The sequence below is a fragment of the Bos grunniens genome, chromosome 22, assembly GCF_055505025.1.
Source record: "Bos grunniens cultivar Pamir isolate PY7600 chromosome 22, Bosgru_T2T1.0, whole genome shotgun sequence".
In the NCBI taxonomy this organism is placed as follows: Eukaryota; Metazoa; Chordata; class Mammalia; order Artiodactyla; family Bovidae; genus Bos; species Bos grunniens.
In genome coordinates, this window is record NC_141186.1 from 31077376 (window position 1) to 31096300 (window position 18925).

At 41.1% G+C, this 18925-nt stretch overlaps 1 protein-coding gene across 19 annotated transcripts in view; it reads right to left on the reverse strand.

Moving 5' to 3' along the window:
• Positions 1-18925, reverse strand: part of LOC147348250 (uncharacterized) — an 888338-nt gene that overhangs the window by 63613 nt on the left and 805800 nt on the right. The window contains exons 12-13 of one of the 19 annotated variants that reach the window (XM_086366805.1): positions 8101-8255; positions 6629-6992 (exon numbers count right to left, since the gene is read on the reverse strand). The exons of 13 other annotated variants lie outside the window; for them this stretch is intronic. The gene's annotated coding sequence lies outside the window, so the exon portion shown is untranslated. Of the gene's footprint in view, positions 1-6628; positions 6996-8100; positions 8256-18925 lie in introns of those variants that run through there. 5 more of the 19 variants (XM_086366806.1, XM_086366799.1, XM_086366808.1 and 2 more) reach the window with 5 other exon arrangements.

Consider the following 18925-nt stretch of genomic DNA (forward strand, 5'->3'; position numbering starts at 1 on the left):
GGTGTCTTCAAGAAGCTAATATTTTACACAATTTAATAAGAGGGCTTCTTAGAGAAAAAGCTGGTGCTAGAACTCGAATAGGGAAAATCCCTGTAGCATTTTGTGTTACTACAAACGAAGGAAGTGCTCAAAAAACAAAAGAGTAGGCAGCATGTCAAAAGGACACAGTAGTCAGTCTGAAAGTGTTCCTGATCCTCAGAGCCAGAACAGTCTGAGTAAGATCTAAAACCATAAAATTAGAAGGAAAAAGGGGTAGGTCCTTGGTGCTGGTCTTGGCAATAATTTGTTTTTGTGGATTTGATACCAAAAACAAAGGAAACAACCTGTCAATTAATCTATGATAGAAGAGGCAAGAATATACAATGGAGAAAAAACAGACTTTTCAATAAGTGGTATCAGGAAAATTGGGCAGTTACATATAAAAAAATGAAATTAGAACATTCACTAACACCAAAAATGAACTCAAAATGGATTAAAGTCCAAAATGTAAGGCTGGATACTTTAAAAGTCTGAGAAGCAAACATAGACAGAACACTCTTTGACATAAATCACAGCAAGATTTTTTGGATACACCTCTCAGAGCAATAAAAATAAAAACAAAAATAAACAAATGGGACCTAATTAAACTTAAAAGCTTTTGTACAGCAAAGGAAACCATAAACAAAGTGAAAAGACAACCCACAGAATGGGAGAGGATATTCGCAAACAAAGTCACCGACAAGGGATTAATCTCCAAAATATACAAGATGCTCATGCAGCTCTATTAAAAAAAAAATTAGAAAAATGGGCAGAAGACCTAAATAGATATTTCTCCAAAGAAGATATACAGATGGCCAAAAAGCACACGAAAAGATGTTCATCATTGCCAATTAATAGAGAAATGCAAATAAAAACTACAATGAGGCGCCACCAGTCTGACATGTGACCATCATCAGAAAATCTACAAACAATAAATGCTGGAGAAAAGAGAACCCTTCTCCCACCCTATTGCTGGGAATGTAAGTTGTAATAGCCATGATGAAGAACAGTATGGAGGTTCCTTAAAAAAATGAAAATAGAACCACCATATTATTTGGCAAAAGGAGGAGAGGGCAGCAGAGGATGAGATGGTTGGACAGCATCACCGATTCAATGGACATGAACTTGAGTGAACTCTGGGAGGTGGTGAGGGACAGGGAGGTCTGGGTGCTGCCGTCCATGGGGTCACAAAGAGTTGGACATAACTTAGCAACCGAACAACAACAATAATATAATCCGGCAATCCCAGATGGACATACATCCAAAGAAAACCATGCTTTGAAGAGACACAAACACTGCAGTGTTCATTGCCACAGCATTTAAAATAGTCAAAACATGGAAGCAACCAAAATGTCCATCAACAGAGGAATGGCTAAAGAAGGTGTGGCACATATATGTACTGGAATACTACTCAGTCTTAAAAAAGAATGAAATGACACCATTTGCAGCAACATGGACGGACCTAGAGATTTTTATACTAAGTGAAGTAAGTCAGATAGAAAAAGATGTATAAATATCACTTACATGTGAGATCTAAAAAATAATGATATAAATGAACTTATTTACAAAATAGAAGCAGACTCACAGATTTAGAGAATGAACCTGCGATTACCTGGGGAAGGGTGGAGGGGAGAGACAGACTGGGAGTTAGGAACTGACACATATACACTGCTGTATTGAAAATAGATAAACAAAAAGGACACAGTAGGCTTTGGGCAACTCTTCAATATTCTGTAATAATCCAAATGGGAAAAGAATTTGAAAAATAATAGATACAAATGTATGTGTGAGTGAATCAGTTTTTTTTTGTGTACCTGAAACATAACAGTTTTAATCAACTACACTCCAATATAAAAGCAAACAAATTACTTAAATTTTAAAATTTAATAGAAAAAAAAAAAAACAAACCACTCACAAAGCATTTGATTACAAATGGCAGACGACCTGAATAGACATTTTTCCAAAGAAGTTATACAGATGGCCAACAGATTCATGAAAAAGTATCTGGCAACACTAATCACCAAGGAAATGCAAATAAAACCCACAAGGAGATATCACTTCACACCTAATATTTGGCTATTATCAAAACGACAAGAAATAACTAGTTTGGGCAAGGATGTGGAAAAATGTGAACCCTTGTATGTTGTTAGTAGAAATGAAAATTGGCACAGCTACTACAAAACAAGTATGGCAGTTTTTTCAAGGAATTACCAATAAAGCCACCATGCATGCGTGTGTGCATGCTCAGTCACTTCAGTCATGTCCGATTCTTTGCGACCCCCACAGACTGTAGCCCGCCAGGTTCCTCTGTCCGTAGGGATTCTCCTGGCAACAATACTGGAGTGGGTTGCCACCCCGTTCTCCCGGGATCTTTCTGTCCTAGGGATGGAAACTGTGTCTCCTGGACTGGAGGAGAACTCTCGATCACTGAACCACCAGAGAAGTCCTAAAGCTACCATGTGGTCCCGCAATTTCACTTCTGGATATGCAGCCAAAGCAAATGGGATCATTACCTTAAAGGGATACAGTGCTCTCAGGCTCATAGCAGCAGTGTTCACAATAGCCAAAGTACAAAACAATCTAAAAGTCTGTTGGCAAATGAATGGATAAAGAAGACGTGATGTGTGCGTGTGCACGGACATGCACACACAAAACAAGGTATTATTCAACCTTGAAAAAGAAAGAAATCTTGCCATTTTCAGTAACATGGATGGAACTTGAGGGCGGCATGATAAATAAAAGAAGTCAGACAGAATGATCTAACTTACATGTGAAATAGAAATAAAGAAAGGACTATGCCTATAGACACACAGAACAAATTGGTGGTCGCCAGAGTTGTGGGGTGCTAGTGGGTGAGATGGATAAAAGTGGTCAAAAGGTAAAACCTTCCTCCCAGCTGCAAAATGAAGAACTCATGAGGATGTAATGTACACTATGGTAACTATCGTTAATACTATTACATTGCATATTTGAAACTTGCTAAGAGAGGAAATCTTGATAGTTCTCATCATAAGTAAAAGAAACTAGGTAAAAAAAAAAAAGGCATTCTGTCATTTGTGACAACACGGATGAACCAGAAGGGAATTGTGCTAAGAGAAATGAGGAAGACAAATACTGCGTGGTATCATTAATATGCAGAATCTTAAAAAAAAAAAAGGTACAACTCATTGAAACGAAGTTGAAAAGTGGTTGCCAGAAGATGAGGGTGGGGTACACAGGGAGAAGTTGGTCAAAGGGTTCAAAGTTTCAGTTAGAAGATTAGTAAATTAGTAATTAGTTTCAGTTAGTAAATTCTGAGGATCTACTGTATAACATGGTAATTATAGTTGACGATACTTTACTACATAATTGCGATTTTTTTAAGAGAGTAAAACTTAAATATTCTCACATGCACTCAAGAAAACGGTCAACATAGGTAATGGATATAATAATGAACTAGATGGTGTAATCCTTTCACAGTAAATGTGTGTCAAATCATCACATTATACACTTTAAGTATTTTACAAATTTTTCAATTAAACCTTAATAAGGGGAACAATCTGAGCTAAAATAAATAATGTAGTACTATTACTCAAAAAGTAAAATTAATGTACATGGGGCCATACTGATGTAAATAAAGTACTGAATAAACAAACAGGAGAGGGAGAGAGAGGCCAGTATTTCCTACAGGAAAATTCCAAGGGTAATCACCATCCTGATTTTTAACAGCATAGACCAGGTTTGCCCACCTTTGTACTTTACATGAACTGAAGCAAATCTACCATCTCTGAGTGTTTTCCTGTTGTTGTCATGGTTGTTTTGGCCACATTGTGTGACTTACCCCGTATCTTAGTTCCCCAACCAGGGATGGAACCCACGTGCTTGGCAGTGATAGCACCAAGTCCTACCCACTGGGAATTCCCCTGAGTGGTTATAAACACATCTAGTACCTGTTTGGTAATACCAGGGGGCTTCCCTGGTAGCTCAGTAGGTACAGAATCTGCCTACAATGCAATGCAGGAGATCTGGGTTCAATCTCTGGGTTGGAAAGATCCTCTGAGAAGGGAAAGGCAACTCACTCCAGTATTCTTGGGGAAAATCCTATGGACAGAGGACCCTGGCAGGCTATAGTCCGTGGGGTCACAAAGAGTCGGACATGACTTAGCGACTGAATCACCACATTACCGGTTTGGTGCAAACCAAGACTCAAGTGAAATATGAGAAATGAAAGTAAAAGGGCTCAGATAGTTCATCATCTCTGGTAGATTTTATGTGTTTTTTTTTTTTTCCTCTTAAAATGCACATAAACTTCTGACTTTCAAATTTAACTAGTACCCAACACAACATTTCGGATTTTCCTCCTGTTTAGAATGTGGTATTTCCAACCTATCAGATTTATAACATTGCAAGCTGAAAATGGATTAGTTGTTTATGAGTTAACAATTTTCATGTGCTTGGACAAAGGCTCCCCATGATTCAAGTTTTGTAAGTGACCAGGTTTGCACAAAAACAAGTTGTCTTTATAACAGATAAGAACAGCTTAACAGAATTGTCTCCACTCAGCCATCTCTTTTTCTATCTAGCACTAACTGCTACTTCTAAGTCTTCATGCTCTCATGGATACCTTTAAATATCCAACAGAACAATTTAAAATTGTTAAAAAGTGAAAATGTCCATCTTGGAAAAGGAGTAGAATTTCATGAAATTGATGAAAGTGATGTTGGAAAGCTGTGTTTTGTAGAGTAAGGAGGGATCCACCATAAGAACTGTTTTTGAACCACAAGTAAAACCACTGATAAAAGAGAATCTGGCAGATTTAGGTCAGTTAACAGGGAAACTTTACTTTGCCAAGAAAGGTCTGTCTAGTCAACGCTATGGTTTTTTCAGTAGTCATGTATGGATGTGAGAGTTGGACTATAAAGAAAGCTGAGCGCCGAAGAATTGATGCTTTTGAACTATGGTGTTGGAGAAGACTCTTGAGAGTCCCTTGGACTGCAAGGAGATCAAACCAGTCAGTCTAAAGGAAATCAGTCCTGAATATTCATTGGAAGGACTGATGCCTAAGCTGAAACTGCAATACTTTGACCACCTGATGCAAAGAACTGACTCACTGGAAACGACCCTGATGCTGGGGAAGATTGAAAGCAGGAGGAGGAGGGGATGACAGAGGATAAGATGGTTGGATGGCATCACCGACTCAACAGACATGAGTTTGAGTAGGCTCCGGGAGTTGGAGATGGACAGGGAGGCCTGGCGTGCTACAGTCCATGGGGTATCAAAGAGACGGACACGACTGAGCTACTGAACTCAACAGGGGAAGAAGAGAAAATCAACATGGATGAACATTTCAGAGTAAAAAGATGTGACTATTATGGAATCATGAGAGGACCTTGGGGTAGTCTGATGAAACTCTGGAATATTTTTGCAAAATATTTATGACCCGGATATGAAAATGAGCTGTGGAGTTAAGAGTACTGCTCACGCTATTGTAGAATAATATCTCCCCAAAGTACACACTGTTACAATTATAACTGAAATTTATTAATACATATGAAAGGGAAAGTCGTTCAGTCATGTCCGACTCTTTGTGACCCCATGGACTATACAGTCCGTGGAATTCTCCAGGCCAGAATACTGGAGTATTTCTTTCTTCTCCAGGGGATCATCCCAACCCAGGGATTGAACCCAGGTCTTCCGCATTGCAGGCGGATTCTTTACCAGCTGAGCCACAAGGGAAGCCATGTATGTGGCATCTAAGAAAATGGTAGAGATGAACTTATTTGCAGGGCAGGAACACAGATGCAGATGTAGAGAATGGGCATGTGGACATGGGGGTCAGGGGAGAGTGGGACAAACAGGGAGCATTGCACTGACACGCATGTACTACCACGTGTAAAACAGACAGCAAGTGGGGAGCTGCCCTATAGCACAGGCAGCTCAGCTCGGTGCTCTGCGACGACCCGGGGGCGGCGGGAGGCGGGGAGGGAGACTCAAGAGGAAGGCAATATATGCATACATATAGCTGATTCACATTGTTGTAAGACAGAAACCAAGACAACACGGCAAAGCGATTATACTCCAACAACAACAACAAAAACCAGAAAGCGTTGCCAAGGCGAGGGGGAACCTAAACTTGAACTAATAATTTCTTTTTTCAAGGTAAGGACCCCAATTAACTCCTCCCTTTCCCTATTATTTACTGCAACGCTTCAACTTTTTTACGTTATGTGTCATACTGAAATTATGAGAAACTCTTCTTTAGAAATAATGGCTCTGCTTTGGAAGCTTCCACTGGAGAAGGAAGGTCACCTTCGATCACAGAGAAATTCTGATTTAGCTGCCAGGAAAGGAGAGTTTCCAGGTTTGGGGAAAGTACTAGGGTAACTGCAAAGCAAGAATGAAGAGCTGGATGAGTGAATGAAAAGGGAGGGACTGGGCCCTGTGGACCATTTCCAGGAAGAGAGGATTCTTGCTTCAGAATGGCTGCCGGCACCGCCTCCACTGTGAACTAAGCATTGAACTTGGCTGAAGAAGGAAAAACCTATCTTGGAAATCATATCTGAAAAAGAATATGGGGGAAATGGTGGGACGAAGGGGCTTATTTTACAAGATTACAGTTTTCTATTTATTGCACTTTATTAACGAAGGAAAAGCCCTGCATTTCTAAGAATTGTAGGCTTTTTCTTTTGACAATTCATTTGCCAAAGTGATGTTAAATGTTACACAAGAATCAGACACCCGTGGGGAATAGTGCCAATATTTTATAATAATTAAAAAATGGAGTAAATCTGTACAATGATTCACAGGTAAATCATTATATTGTACAACATGATATTGTACACCAAGCGTACTTCAATACAAAAACTTTAAAACATAATTAATTCGTTTGTTAGAATAGTCCAAATCCAAAACAGTATCACCACCAGTTCCTGGCGAAGATGTGGGACGACAGGAATTCTTATTTGTTGCAGATGGAAGTGCAAAACTGCCCAGTGCTTCTGGAAGACAGTTTGACAGGTTCTTAGAAAACAAAACACACTTTTACCCTCTGATCCGGCAATCATGCTCCTTGGTATTTACTCAGAGGAGTTCAAAACATAAAAAGAGTCAGACGCAAAAGGACCTTGAACCCTGTTCAAAATCTTTCTGGGGAGTCCCTCTGACTTCTGCCACCAATGTCTGTGGCAGTTTTTCTGAAAATCCGTTCTTTGAAATACTGGTTCATCAAGATATCCCATGAAAATAGGATTCTCTGGTCAAATACAGTTTGAGATTCACAACGCATGTTAGTAGGATGACAGCTTTAGACCCATGTCCCAAAATAAATGAAAATAACTGATAATTGTTCAGCACATCTGAAAAGCTGTCTCCTCCACAATCTTGTTAGATAGGATAACCATTGACATCCTATTACATGGGTACCGTGGGACCACACTTTGAGAAATGGAGCCAAAATTTAAGATTGGGTTCCCTAAATCTAAGCTCTTGCAGCCTACGCGACCCATTTCATCATGGCAGGCAGCATGGAAATGCTCAGATACTCTGGTGTGGTTCTGCTGCCCTAAAGAAACGGCCAGTGACATTCTGGGTGGCACTGCTAGGCTAGGCTTGTCCTGTGTAAGTAGCAGCAGCAGAAATGAATGGGCTCACAAGACAGCTCTTTCCTGGCTATTATCCCCTTAGGATAAAAAATACCTGTGGTTGAATGGAATGTCAGTGAACCTCTAATTTCTTCTAGCCTGCTGGCTCTGCGTAGTTCTTATATGTGTAGAATGATGACAACAATGATAGCTGTCCTACAGAAGATACCATATCGAGTGAGAGTGGTGTGTTTATATTATTTCATAGGTCCTTCCGAGAAGTTGGCACTGTAATCCTAATTTTACAGATCATAATGGTGGCTGTAATTATTCCATTCTACTAATATAATGAGTTATATATGTATTAATATATAAATAGCTAATACGTGGTACGTACAGTGATCATGTAATAAGGAATTATGTACACAGCCCAAGGTTACATGACTAGCTGTACCTTGAGGCCCAGAGTCAAACAAACGTGGGCTCAAATCCCAGTTCTGCCGCTAACAAGCTGTCACTGTACCTTAAATTCTCCCAGCCTCATTTCTTCATCTTTAAAATGAGGTTAGTGATGATGCTACTTCATAAGGGTAGCAGTGAGAGGCAAATAAGAACACACATGTTAAGTGGAGCCATGTCACAAGCCTGGAGAGGTTGCTGGCATTGAGTTCTGTGCACCTGGCAAAAAGAGAGAGAGTTGGAGAGAGAATTTAATAGTGTGGCCTGAGAGGGCCCGACCCAGGGCAAAAGTGGGAGAAAAGGCATCTCCATTCGATTCTGTGCCCGGGCATCTCTCATGCATATGCCTGCTGCCAAAGCAAGTGTGATTTCGAATGTTAAAAGTTTCATATCCTCCGTACAGCAGGTACCTAAAACATTCAATGACTTCATCATGTGCTCAAGCAAAAAAAAAAAAGTAGTGCTCTGTTCTAACAGTGTGAGAAAAACTGTTGATCCTGGGCACATGAGAGAGACAAAGGCAGTATCTGTCCACCGTCTGATCTTCCTAAGGTTTAGCAAGACCCAGGATGACCCTACTCAACTTTTGCCTTAGGAGCCATCTTCAGTACTCAATGGTCATATGAGAGGTCATGCCACTAAAGTTTCAATGGCAGAGCTGGGGTGCCAGCTGGGTGATGTGCTGAGATCCAATCAAATATTTACAGATTTCAAATGAAGAAACTCAAGCTGGGTGTGAGGGCAGAGGAAAAACATACCAGCACTAACACAGTCTGCTTCTTGCACAGACTTAGTCCTCAAAATTGTTGAGGATACAGGTTTACTAAACCCTCATAATAGGTTCTCACCTCCACAGCCAGTCATCCATGATCATGGGTAGCATGGTCTCAAGCTACCCTGCGGTTTCCCCTCTGCTGTCTTCCGTATTTAAATCCTCCACGTCAGCAAGGATAATTGGCCCAACACCTCCCTCCGTACAGTTCTTCCCTCCTCACTTTTTTGCATTTGCTTTGATTTTCCCTACCACTAAAATGGAATTTCTTGCCCCCTTCCCAAACTTCATTCTTTAAGTGTTGTAAGCCCAGATCAGATTGAGCCTCATATGTGAATGTCTCCTACAGCCATAGGCATGTCTCTCTGTTGAACCCACTGAGCACTGAATACCTTCCAACCTGGGGCAGCCTCCCTGGCTTTTCCCATCAATGCTTCCTCAACAACCACATTACTGGGAGACTGACGGGTAAACAAATTTAGCTCTCTCTCCACCCATCCATGTATCCTATGAATCTATATATGTGTGTATGTCTCTATCTTGCCCTGCTAATAAAAGGCTCTGGGCTGGAGACCACATCTCATCGTTTGTCTACTCCTGATCTTGCTACTTCCAGGCAGATATAAAAAGTCCCCAGGATGTTTGGTGATCCAGTGGCTGGTTTTAAACATTATCTCCCCACCCACCCCCACTTTTATGGATGCAAATCAACTGGCCATGAGGTATACAGTGGGGACTGCTATAGACTAGTAGAGTAGGCTGGTCTCTAGCTAGCTTCAAGGACTGAAAGCTTATTTTGAAAATTTACAACTTTTAAGTGTCCCTCTTCCCAGGGAAATTACTGACATCTGGTGGGGGTGGCCTTCCGGTCTGGGATGCCTTCCTAGAATCCTTTTGTCTGGCTTGGCCACTGAAGGACGGATTAGGGCAATTTGAGAGCCCACCTATCTGACCATTAGATGACGAAGCATCTTTAGTTCTGGAGCAAGACTATTGTAATGAACTTAAAATTTATGAAACACTTATTCTATACCCAACACTCAAATAATTTATGTAAGTTTTAAAGTTTATGCCATAAGAACTCTTCAAGGTAGGTGGCATCATCTCCATTTTATAGGTGAGGAAACTAATACTCAGGAAGCTTTAGTCCCCAGCGAGTTCACACAACTCACGGTGGCCAGGGAGAAAATTCCATGCCTCTCTCACCACTTTGGTCCCTAAATATGGCCAGCATTAGCACACAGCTCTTTGGGAAAGACTGTCTTAATGTACTGAGGTGCGTATCAGGCCCTTGTAATAAATTGTTTCCTTTCTATTGACTTGAAAGAAAATGCAACTGTGAATACTGTACATTAATAGGTTTTATGTGTAACTAATGGTTTGATGGGCTGCTACGATGTGTAGCATTACAGCAAGTGATCATTAGATTGTAAGAAGAGGAAAATGTGCTTTATTGTTAGAAAATGGAATCCTTTCTAAAAGGTAAAGGTAGGCCTAGAAGATTGATCTGAAAGGTCACGGTTAACAAGCTCATTAATGGCTAGGTTAAAATCCAGCCCAATCCTTCCCTTTTTTCAGATGAATAAATCATTTAGCTAAGTGATGCCCTTCACTGGTAGCCTGGGGCTTTTCTTCTAGCCACGGCAGGAATCCGATACAGTCCTGAGATAGAGAGAGAAAGGGAGCTAAGAGCATGAGCTACGGAGCCAGAGGATACAGCCTAGCTCTGCTCTTCACTGTCTGGGTAACCCTGACTACATTATAGAACATCTTTGTACCACACTTTCCCTAACTGGAAAAAAAAAAAAAAAATGATAAAACCTACTCTTCAGGACTCTGGGAGGACACGAGACAATTCACGTACCCCAAGTGGTCTAAGGCCATGTAAGCTCTTAAAATATTGGCTATGATTATCTTCTAAATGATAGGTCAGCAAACTTCTTTTGGATAGGATCAGCTTGCAAATACTTTAGTCCTTGCAGGTTAATAGTCTCTGTTGTACTCTTTCAATCTGCTTTGATGGCCTGAAAGCAGCAATAGACGATATATAAACAAATGCATGTGCAGTGTTCCAATAAAGCTTTATTTATACACATAGGCTGCTAGCTAGATTTGACCTGGGAGTCATAGTTTGTTGACCCCTGTTCTAATATGTACTGTGTAGGAATACATATTCCAACTTGAATCTGGGTCTTCCCAGGATGGAAGACAACTGCAGTGAGGGATGACACAAGGCAGGACTAATCTCTATTCTCAGTTTTGAGAACCAAAGAATGAAGCTGTAGAGAGTTAAGTGGTCTCAAATCAGGACCCCAGTGGGCATTTTAAACAGATCAGTTCTAAGATTCCAGGCAGAATGTGATCCAGGAGTCTGGACTGGATGGGCAATTGTGATGTGCGCCCTGAATCTTTAAGCACTGAGTGATGCAGCCACTTGGGAAAGAACAATGAATGGGAACCATCTACCATACTTTTCAAGCTTAACTATCTCTTGGGAGTGAACCTGCCTTGAGTAACATCCAGAGCCCTGAGGTAACCACTCAAAGTGTTGTCAGAGCTTTCCTTTTAATAGACAAACACAGACTCATCCGAGCAGTAACCTAAGCTCTCACTTATCTGAGATCATGAGATTCCAGAGGCAATCTCCATGTGGGCAAGATGCATGTCAGTTGTGACTGTGGAACACCAACATTGCAAACTCCTCATTAAAAACCTAACAAAATGAATTTTAACCACATGTCCATGGTCTTCTAGAAAGAGTATGACAAGATTTTTGACAACGTGCCAAAAGCAAAGTTGTCTTGGAACTTTTCCTCTGCCTGTAATTTTTTTTTCTTTTCTTTTTTTTTAAACCATCAGCCCTATATGGGGCTTTCTTGCTTGACTGTTGGTGCAAACCACGTTTTAAAGTACCTTTAAGACATCTGTGTTTGGCATATGCTCTTCCCTTTATCTGGGATGATAAAGTAAATAAGTCCCTTTCATCCAGTTTTCTGCTTTTTATACATTGGATCTTAAATTAATGTTTATTCAATGTCTACATTGATTAGTTAGCATGTCACTTTGCTACTGTGGATGGTTGGAGTCAAGGTTTAATTGCCACCCCAAATGAGAAGGGTGTGTCCAGCTTCTCACCCTTGACTTTTAACTGGGGCAACATTTCCATCATCTTGGATTAGTTGGGATCAGGCAAAGCAAGAGGATTTTCCAATCTGTCTTTGTAGTTCACATAGATTAGAGGATTATTTGGGCCTCCACTCTGTTGCTGTGGAATGGTAGAATAATCCATGACTGAGCAGAAATGAGATTTTTTTTTTTCAATTTATAGAAATTAAATTTTTTAAATGTATTTTTAAATCTCTTAGATCAAAACAATTCTTTGTTGCTCAAGGGAGCTTTTTGAGCAAGGACAAAAGTAACATTAACCTAGCTACCAATTGATTAGCTTTATGATTTTAATGGAGCAAAGAAAACGGATTTATTAATAAAGTGTATTGTTGAAAGAGAATCTTTGTGGAATTTCAGACTGCAACGCATCCATTTTTATTGGCTTCACTTTGTTATGCTTTCAGAGCTATTTATAATGTTATTTCACTGAAAATTCCTTTCCATATTGTCATTTGTCTTCCATCTCCAAAAAGCTTCCCATCCAAATTAAAAAAAAAGAAAAGAAAAGTCTTTCTTCTTTCTTCTACATCTCCTTAAAATGGATTGAATCTCCTGGGAATAGGTCCATCTCCTACCCATGTCTGAAGTTTCTCCTGCTCCCAGCAAAGGAAGAAAATGGAACTTCCTTTTCAAAGATTTGCTCCTCAAAAGAAATACACCTCAGGCAAATGCTCCCGCTCCCTGGTTGCTCAGAAGGGATTTAACATTCTCTTCTTTGAGTAAAAGTAATGAGAGACTCAGAGCCATCTTCCTGGGTGTGGGGCCTGGGCAGGCATGAGAGGCCCCATGCTGAGGAGGCCCCACACTGGGTTTAATGCCTTATTGGTTCTAGTAATCTTCAGACAGAGGTCCTCATTTTCCCATCTTGCACCAGGCCCTGAAAATCATGTGGCCAGTACTGGTGACAATCAACATGTTAGAGCACTGAAAACTTTTCTCCAAAAAGCCTCTTTCCTTATGGAAAGAAAGGCAGAAATAAGAAAATATCATAATTGTTTTCAGTTCTTACTGTGAGCCAGATTCTATGCAAAGCATCACGTGCAAACATACTTCATGCCTAAACAGCTCTGTAGGTACTGTTAAGGCCTCCAGTTGCCCCCAGATGTGGAAATTATGATTTAAAGACAAGTAACACACTGGACATTACTCAGAGCTTCCGAGAAAAGCGAAGCTGGTGTTTTCACTTAATTCTGCTTCCAAAGACACTGCACTATTGAACAGTTCATAGTGGTTCTTGCTTTGAAACCAATGGTTTAAACATTCAACTTAATACTTCAAGTTCAATGGTTTCAACTTCTATCTAAATTCAAGTCCAAATGCTTTCTCCAGGCAGATCATCTGGAATGGATGTGGACATTCATTCTAGGAGACAAAGTTGATATTCTTCAACACTGATCCCCCATTTCCACCTCATTTCTGGGGTAGGGGGCACCTTCAGGCTGGAAGACCACTGCTTCCTCCACTTTTACAAAAGCCTTTCTTTTCTTTTTAAAATTCTGTATTTACAATGTCATGGAAAAGCCACTAAGAACTGCATAACTGATACCTTTTGTTTCTCACTGCCCAGTGTGCATTTCCCACATGGTCCTTCCCACTCTTGCCTTTGATATTCTAGTGGGATTTTCCTACCCCAACCCCAAATAATCACAATCTTTTATGAATATCACCATCCCAAACTGTTTTATGATTGATGCAGGGATGGGCTGCCTTATGGGAATAGAGAAGGAACTTTTTTTTTTTTTTTCCTGCTTTGCTGGGAACTGTGTTGGAACTCTTTGGAGTTTTTGAATTCAATTAGAACCAAGAGCTGGAGGAACTGATATTCCTGAAGCACTTGAACTCTTTCATCCATTCACGTTCACTCTCTGGACAATTTGATTTCATGACCCAAGAAAATCTGGGTTTGCCTATGTCAGTTTGAACTGAGTTTCTTTCACTTGCAACTAAATGAGTTTTGGTTAACATGAATGGTCAAGAGTGACTAATTGTCAAAGATCAGTGGTGTTTTCCCAACGTTCTAGCTCAGCTAACGCCCACCCACACTATCTCAACCTGTTTCTTCTTTAATAGACAGGAATGAGGATGAGCTCTGAGGCTGGGAGGCAGACATACGAAGAGATGAAAAAAAAATCTCAAAGATCATGTGTCATACAATCTCAACAGTTTTTCTTCCCTGATGTTTCTTATTATAGTTCAACAACTAGTTTTTCTTTTTTTCTCTAATTGTAGTACAGAATTTGGCAACATTTTAGGAAAGGTATCTACCTGTTCCTTAAGGGTAGGGTCTAAATTATCTTATGCCATTTTGTTTTCCAGGGGCCTGGCTTGGTCCCCACTATATTGAAGGTGATCACACACACACCACACACACCACACACCCACACCACCCCCGCACACCCCCACCCTAATCAATGAAGGGCCTGTCGAGATTCCCTTTCTACAGCCCAAAAGATAATCATTGTCATCAATGGGCTGAGTCAGTTTCTCAGTTCAGTATCAATCTGCATTTGGTCCATGGAACTGGCAGCCCTTCTAAACTGTCTGTCTCAAGTGAATGAGTCAATGCTCAGAAACTCAAATGGCTAATGGCACTTGGGGGAACTTCAAACAAAATTCCAAGCGTTTTTCTTCATTTCTTACCTATCAGAAGAGACTTTGCCTTGGGTACTTCGTTTTTCAGACAGTATCAAACACAAAGCTCCTACTCTCAAAATAAATATGGAAAAATCTATAAAGTACATTAGGCTTCAGCAGAGCTGCAGTGACCAAACTTTTGTGTGACTGTCATTTTGGTGACTGTGCACATATTTTCATACAGGTCACATGGCTAACTTCGTCAGCCCCAGGAATCCAAGAGGGGGCACCCCCCTCACTTGCTAAGTGCAGTGCTGGCAGTCGGCCAGTGAATGCAGGGTGTGCAGACCATCAACCGGGATTATTTTTTGCTTTGGGATATCTGGACATTTGTTGTCTATATGTTTAAACCTGCAGAAGGACAGCCCATACTTCACTTAAGTGCATGGCCCAGAGTCATTTAAAGAGAAATGCCACTTGCCCAGATATTCCCAGCAAACACTGGGCCACCTTTGTATGCCTCATGAATTCTTCCCAGCAGAAGAGTCTTCAAAAGACAGTCTACAGTGACAGGTGATGGCCGAGAGTGCAGGCCCGAGTTGGGAACTTCAGCGCTATGCCCGCCTGTCTATCGTGTCCCTGGCTGGGAACTTCAGGACTTGGATTCGCAATTTTCCTTTCTGTGAAGTGCAGGTAACAACACTGATCCAGGTGAGTCACTGCACAGATTAGAGAAAATGGAACACACAGGTCCCATACCTGGGATACCCAGGAGGCGCTCACTATTTTTTCCTGATGCCATTTCCCTTGTATATCCACCAACTACCTGGCCCTCACTCCTATTTCTGGGTTCTGCCTACTTCTCCAGAGCAAGTAGAAGAATATGGAATTTGGAGGTTAGAAAACATGGACTTGAATCACAGCGACACTCATCATGGACAGGGTTGCCAGATTTAGCAAATAAAAGCCCAGGATGCCTCATTGAACTGGGATATCAGAAAACTATCAATAATATTCTGGTATAAGTATGTCCCATGTGATAGTCAGGATACACTTATACTAAAAACCCATTTGTCATTTATTTGAAATTCGATTTGAATGGACATCCCATATTTTGTCTGGCAAAACCACCCACGGGCTATGTGACCTTTAGCAAGTCACGCAAGACCTTGAATTCAGGCATATGGGAGGATCACAGTAACATCCACTGTGAAGAATTGTTATACACTACCTGGTTTTCCAATCACTTTCTCCTCATTGAAAATCGGTGGGCTAATTTTGTTATTTCTCTTTTGTAGATGTTAAAATGGAGGCTCAGAGAGGTTAAGAAACCCATGTCCACACAACTAAGAAGTTAATCCAGGTTTTTAATCAAGCTGACTCAAGATGCTCCACTGTGTCCTACAGCTATTATAAAATACAGTAATACAGCCACCAAATACTGACTCCATGTGAGAATCGCAGATCATACACATTGGTTTAAGACTAATCAACCCAAGGTTCCCACACAGTGCAGTCTCAGATAATCAAATTTTAAGGGGAAAGTTTCAGCTGCCAAAAAGAATTCTTAAAAATATCATTAAAGAGGGATCAAATATTTTAACAACACTTATCAAAATTCTCTCCCTTTTCCTGCAGCTTTCCTCATACTCGGCAACACCTCACTGACTTCTCAGCACCTCCTGGAGAAAACCTATCCAGCCCTCGCCCACGACTTATTTTTCCTCTTCTCCCATCTTCTCTTTCTCAGCCCTTTATTATGTAGAGGCACTTGGCACCTCTCGTAGAAGAAAGAGTCCATATTCTTCAGAAGAAAGGAGGAGGAAATTTGGACTGGCGATTTGAAAATTATCTTTGGCAGGCTGGGGAGCTGCTCAAGTTCACGTACGAGTCCATGTTAGTAATTCTTGTTCTTTTACACTGGGTCCTCATTAAATGTTAATTTCCTTCTTCCTTCCCTTGTACTTATCCATATTTTGCTTCCTAGCATGGGAGATTCTCTCCATGACTTCATCTCTGCACGGGGCTTGACAGGTACCCCGGGACTTGTGGAAATGGATGGGGATTGAGGTCCCTGGCTATTACTAAGATTACTAGCTTAGACAGAAGAGTGAAGGAAAAAAAAAAAAAAAAGCACATTGGAGAATAAAGGCACATTTCAAGAGAATGTGTTCCTAGGGAACCAAGGGTTGATACAAAGTGAGAATGGAGTCCAAGAAAATACCCTTCTTAAGTAGGAAGCCTTTGCAAGCCTAGGGTGGTCTGTCCCTATCAGTCCTTCCATATGCTGATGGGTTGTTCTGTGTTAGAAAAGGATGTCCATCCAAGGACTCTGTCTGTGAATGACTGGTTAAATACTACCTTTCCTCCAGGAGTTCCCTAACAAGGCCAGCACTGAACCTGGACACCTGGGTTATTTCTATGCGCTCTAGTGACAATGCAGTCTATAGGATCTGGTGGAATTAACTGTTAGTGCACCTTGGCCGCTAATTCCAACAAGAGGGAGTTTCACTTCAGCGTTTGATAATTATAAGCATTTTTTCAAAAAACAAGTACACACTTATTTGTCAAGGGGAACATTGAGATGACCTCTTACATCACTTCTTTCATATCTTTTACCAGCTTGTGGGTAAATCCTTGTGTATTTTCATTATTTTGTTACTGGGAGTTTTGTCTACATCTTATGTGTTCAGTTCAGTTCAGTTCAGTCTCTCAGTCGTGTCTGACTCTTTGTGACCCCATGAATCGCAGCATGCCAGGCCTCCCTGTCCATCACCAACTCCCGGAGTTTACTCAGACTCACATCCATCGAATCAGTGATGCCATCCAGCCATCTCATCCTCTGTCGTCCCCTTCTCCTCCTGCCCCCAATCCCTCCCAGCATCAGAGTCTTTTCCAATGAGTCAACTCTTCCCATGAGGTGGCCAAAGGACTGGAGTTTCAGCTTTAGCATCATTCCTTCCAAAGAAATCCCAGGGCTGATCTCCTTCAGAATGGACTGGTTGGATCTCCTTGCAGCCCAAGGGACTCTCAAGAGTCTTCTCCAACACCACAGCTCAAAAACACCAATTCTTCGGCACTCAGCTTTCTTCACAGTCCAACTCTCACATCCATACATGACCACTGGAATGATGTAGAGACTGCAATAAAAATAATCTCCCTAGCACATGGGAAATAACAATAACAGATTTCAGATAATTTATATAGTATATTTCTTAATTTAGTCTTGAAAATCCACTCCCAGATTGTTCTGCTCTTCTATTCAGCAAGTTGAGGAAATGGTGAAAATCTTGCCTGAGGTCTCACAGCTAAGATGCTATGGGTGTGCTAAGTTGCTTCAGTTGTGTCCAATTCTTTGCAACGCCGTGGACTGTAGCCTGCCAGGCTCCTCTGTCCACGAAAATTTGAAAACAACAAAGGAACAAGTACTGGTGAAGATGTGCAGAAACTGGACTCCTGGCACATTGCTGGTGGGAATGTAAAACGGTGTAGCCACTGTAGAAAATGATGCAACAATTCCTCAAAAACAGAAACTCTATAGAATTACCATTTGACTTAGCAATTCCACACCTCAAAGAAGTGAAAGCAGGGACTCAAGCAGGTATTTGTACGCCCACGTTCATAGTGGCATTATCTCCACAGCCAAAAGGTGGAAGCAAGCTAGATGTGTCAACATTTCCGAATCAGAAGTTGGAGCCTCTGGGATTTGTTCTCAGACTATGTGAGTTCACAGTCTGCTCTTGTGAGCAAGGCTGTGAAAAGCCTAACCATACACATTGAAAAACTACCTTGGGTATCGTCTGGTGCCCAGAACACACGATTCGAGTTTCTGGAAGATGGGAAGAGGAGTTTGCTAAGTGCCACTGAAGATGAGTGGTTCTCAACTAGGGGTGATTCCTACCCCCTCACCGCAGCCACCGGAACTGGACATTTGGCACAGGCTGGAGACATTTTTGCTTATCAACACTGGGCCTGCCACATGCACTTATCTCTCATGGGTGGATACCAGGGATGCTACTGAGCATCTTACAATGTGCAAGACGGCCCCCAGCGACCCACCAAAGAATTACCTGTCAATAGTACTGAGGCTGAGGAACTTCAGTGTAGAACATGAACTTAGACCTTCCTTAATGCAATTTCTTTACAATCTCTTTTGGTAGCTGAACTGTGCATCTTCAAATTTCACTCCACAAAACTCAGTTGGGTGAGAACCTAGATGATTTAAATGTGACTCTTATGGAATGTTTATGTTAGCTTCAGAGGACCCTTGATTTTGCCAGTGAAGTAGTGTCTGTCCACAGTATGCCTCTGTAATATTTAATTTTTCTTAATCCTGTTATTTTATGATCTTCATCCAGATATCACACATAACTTG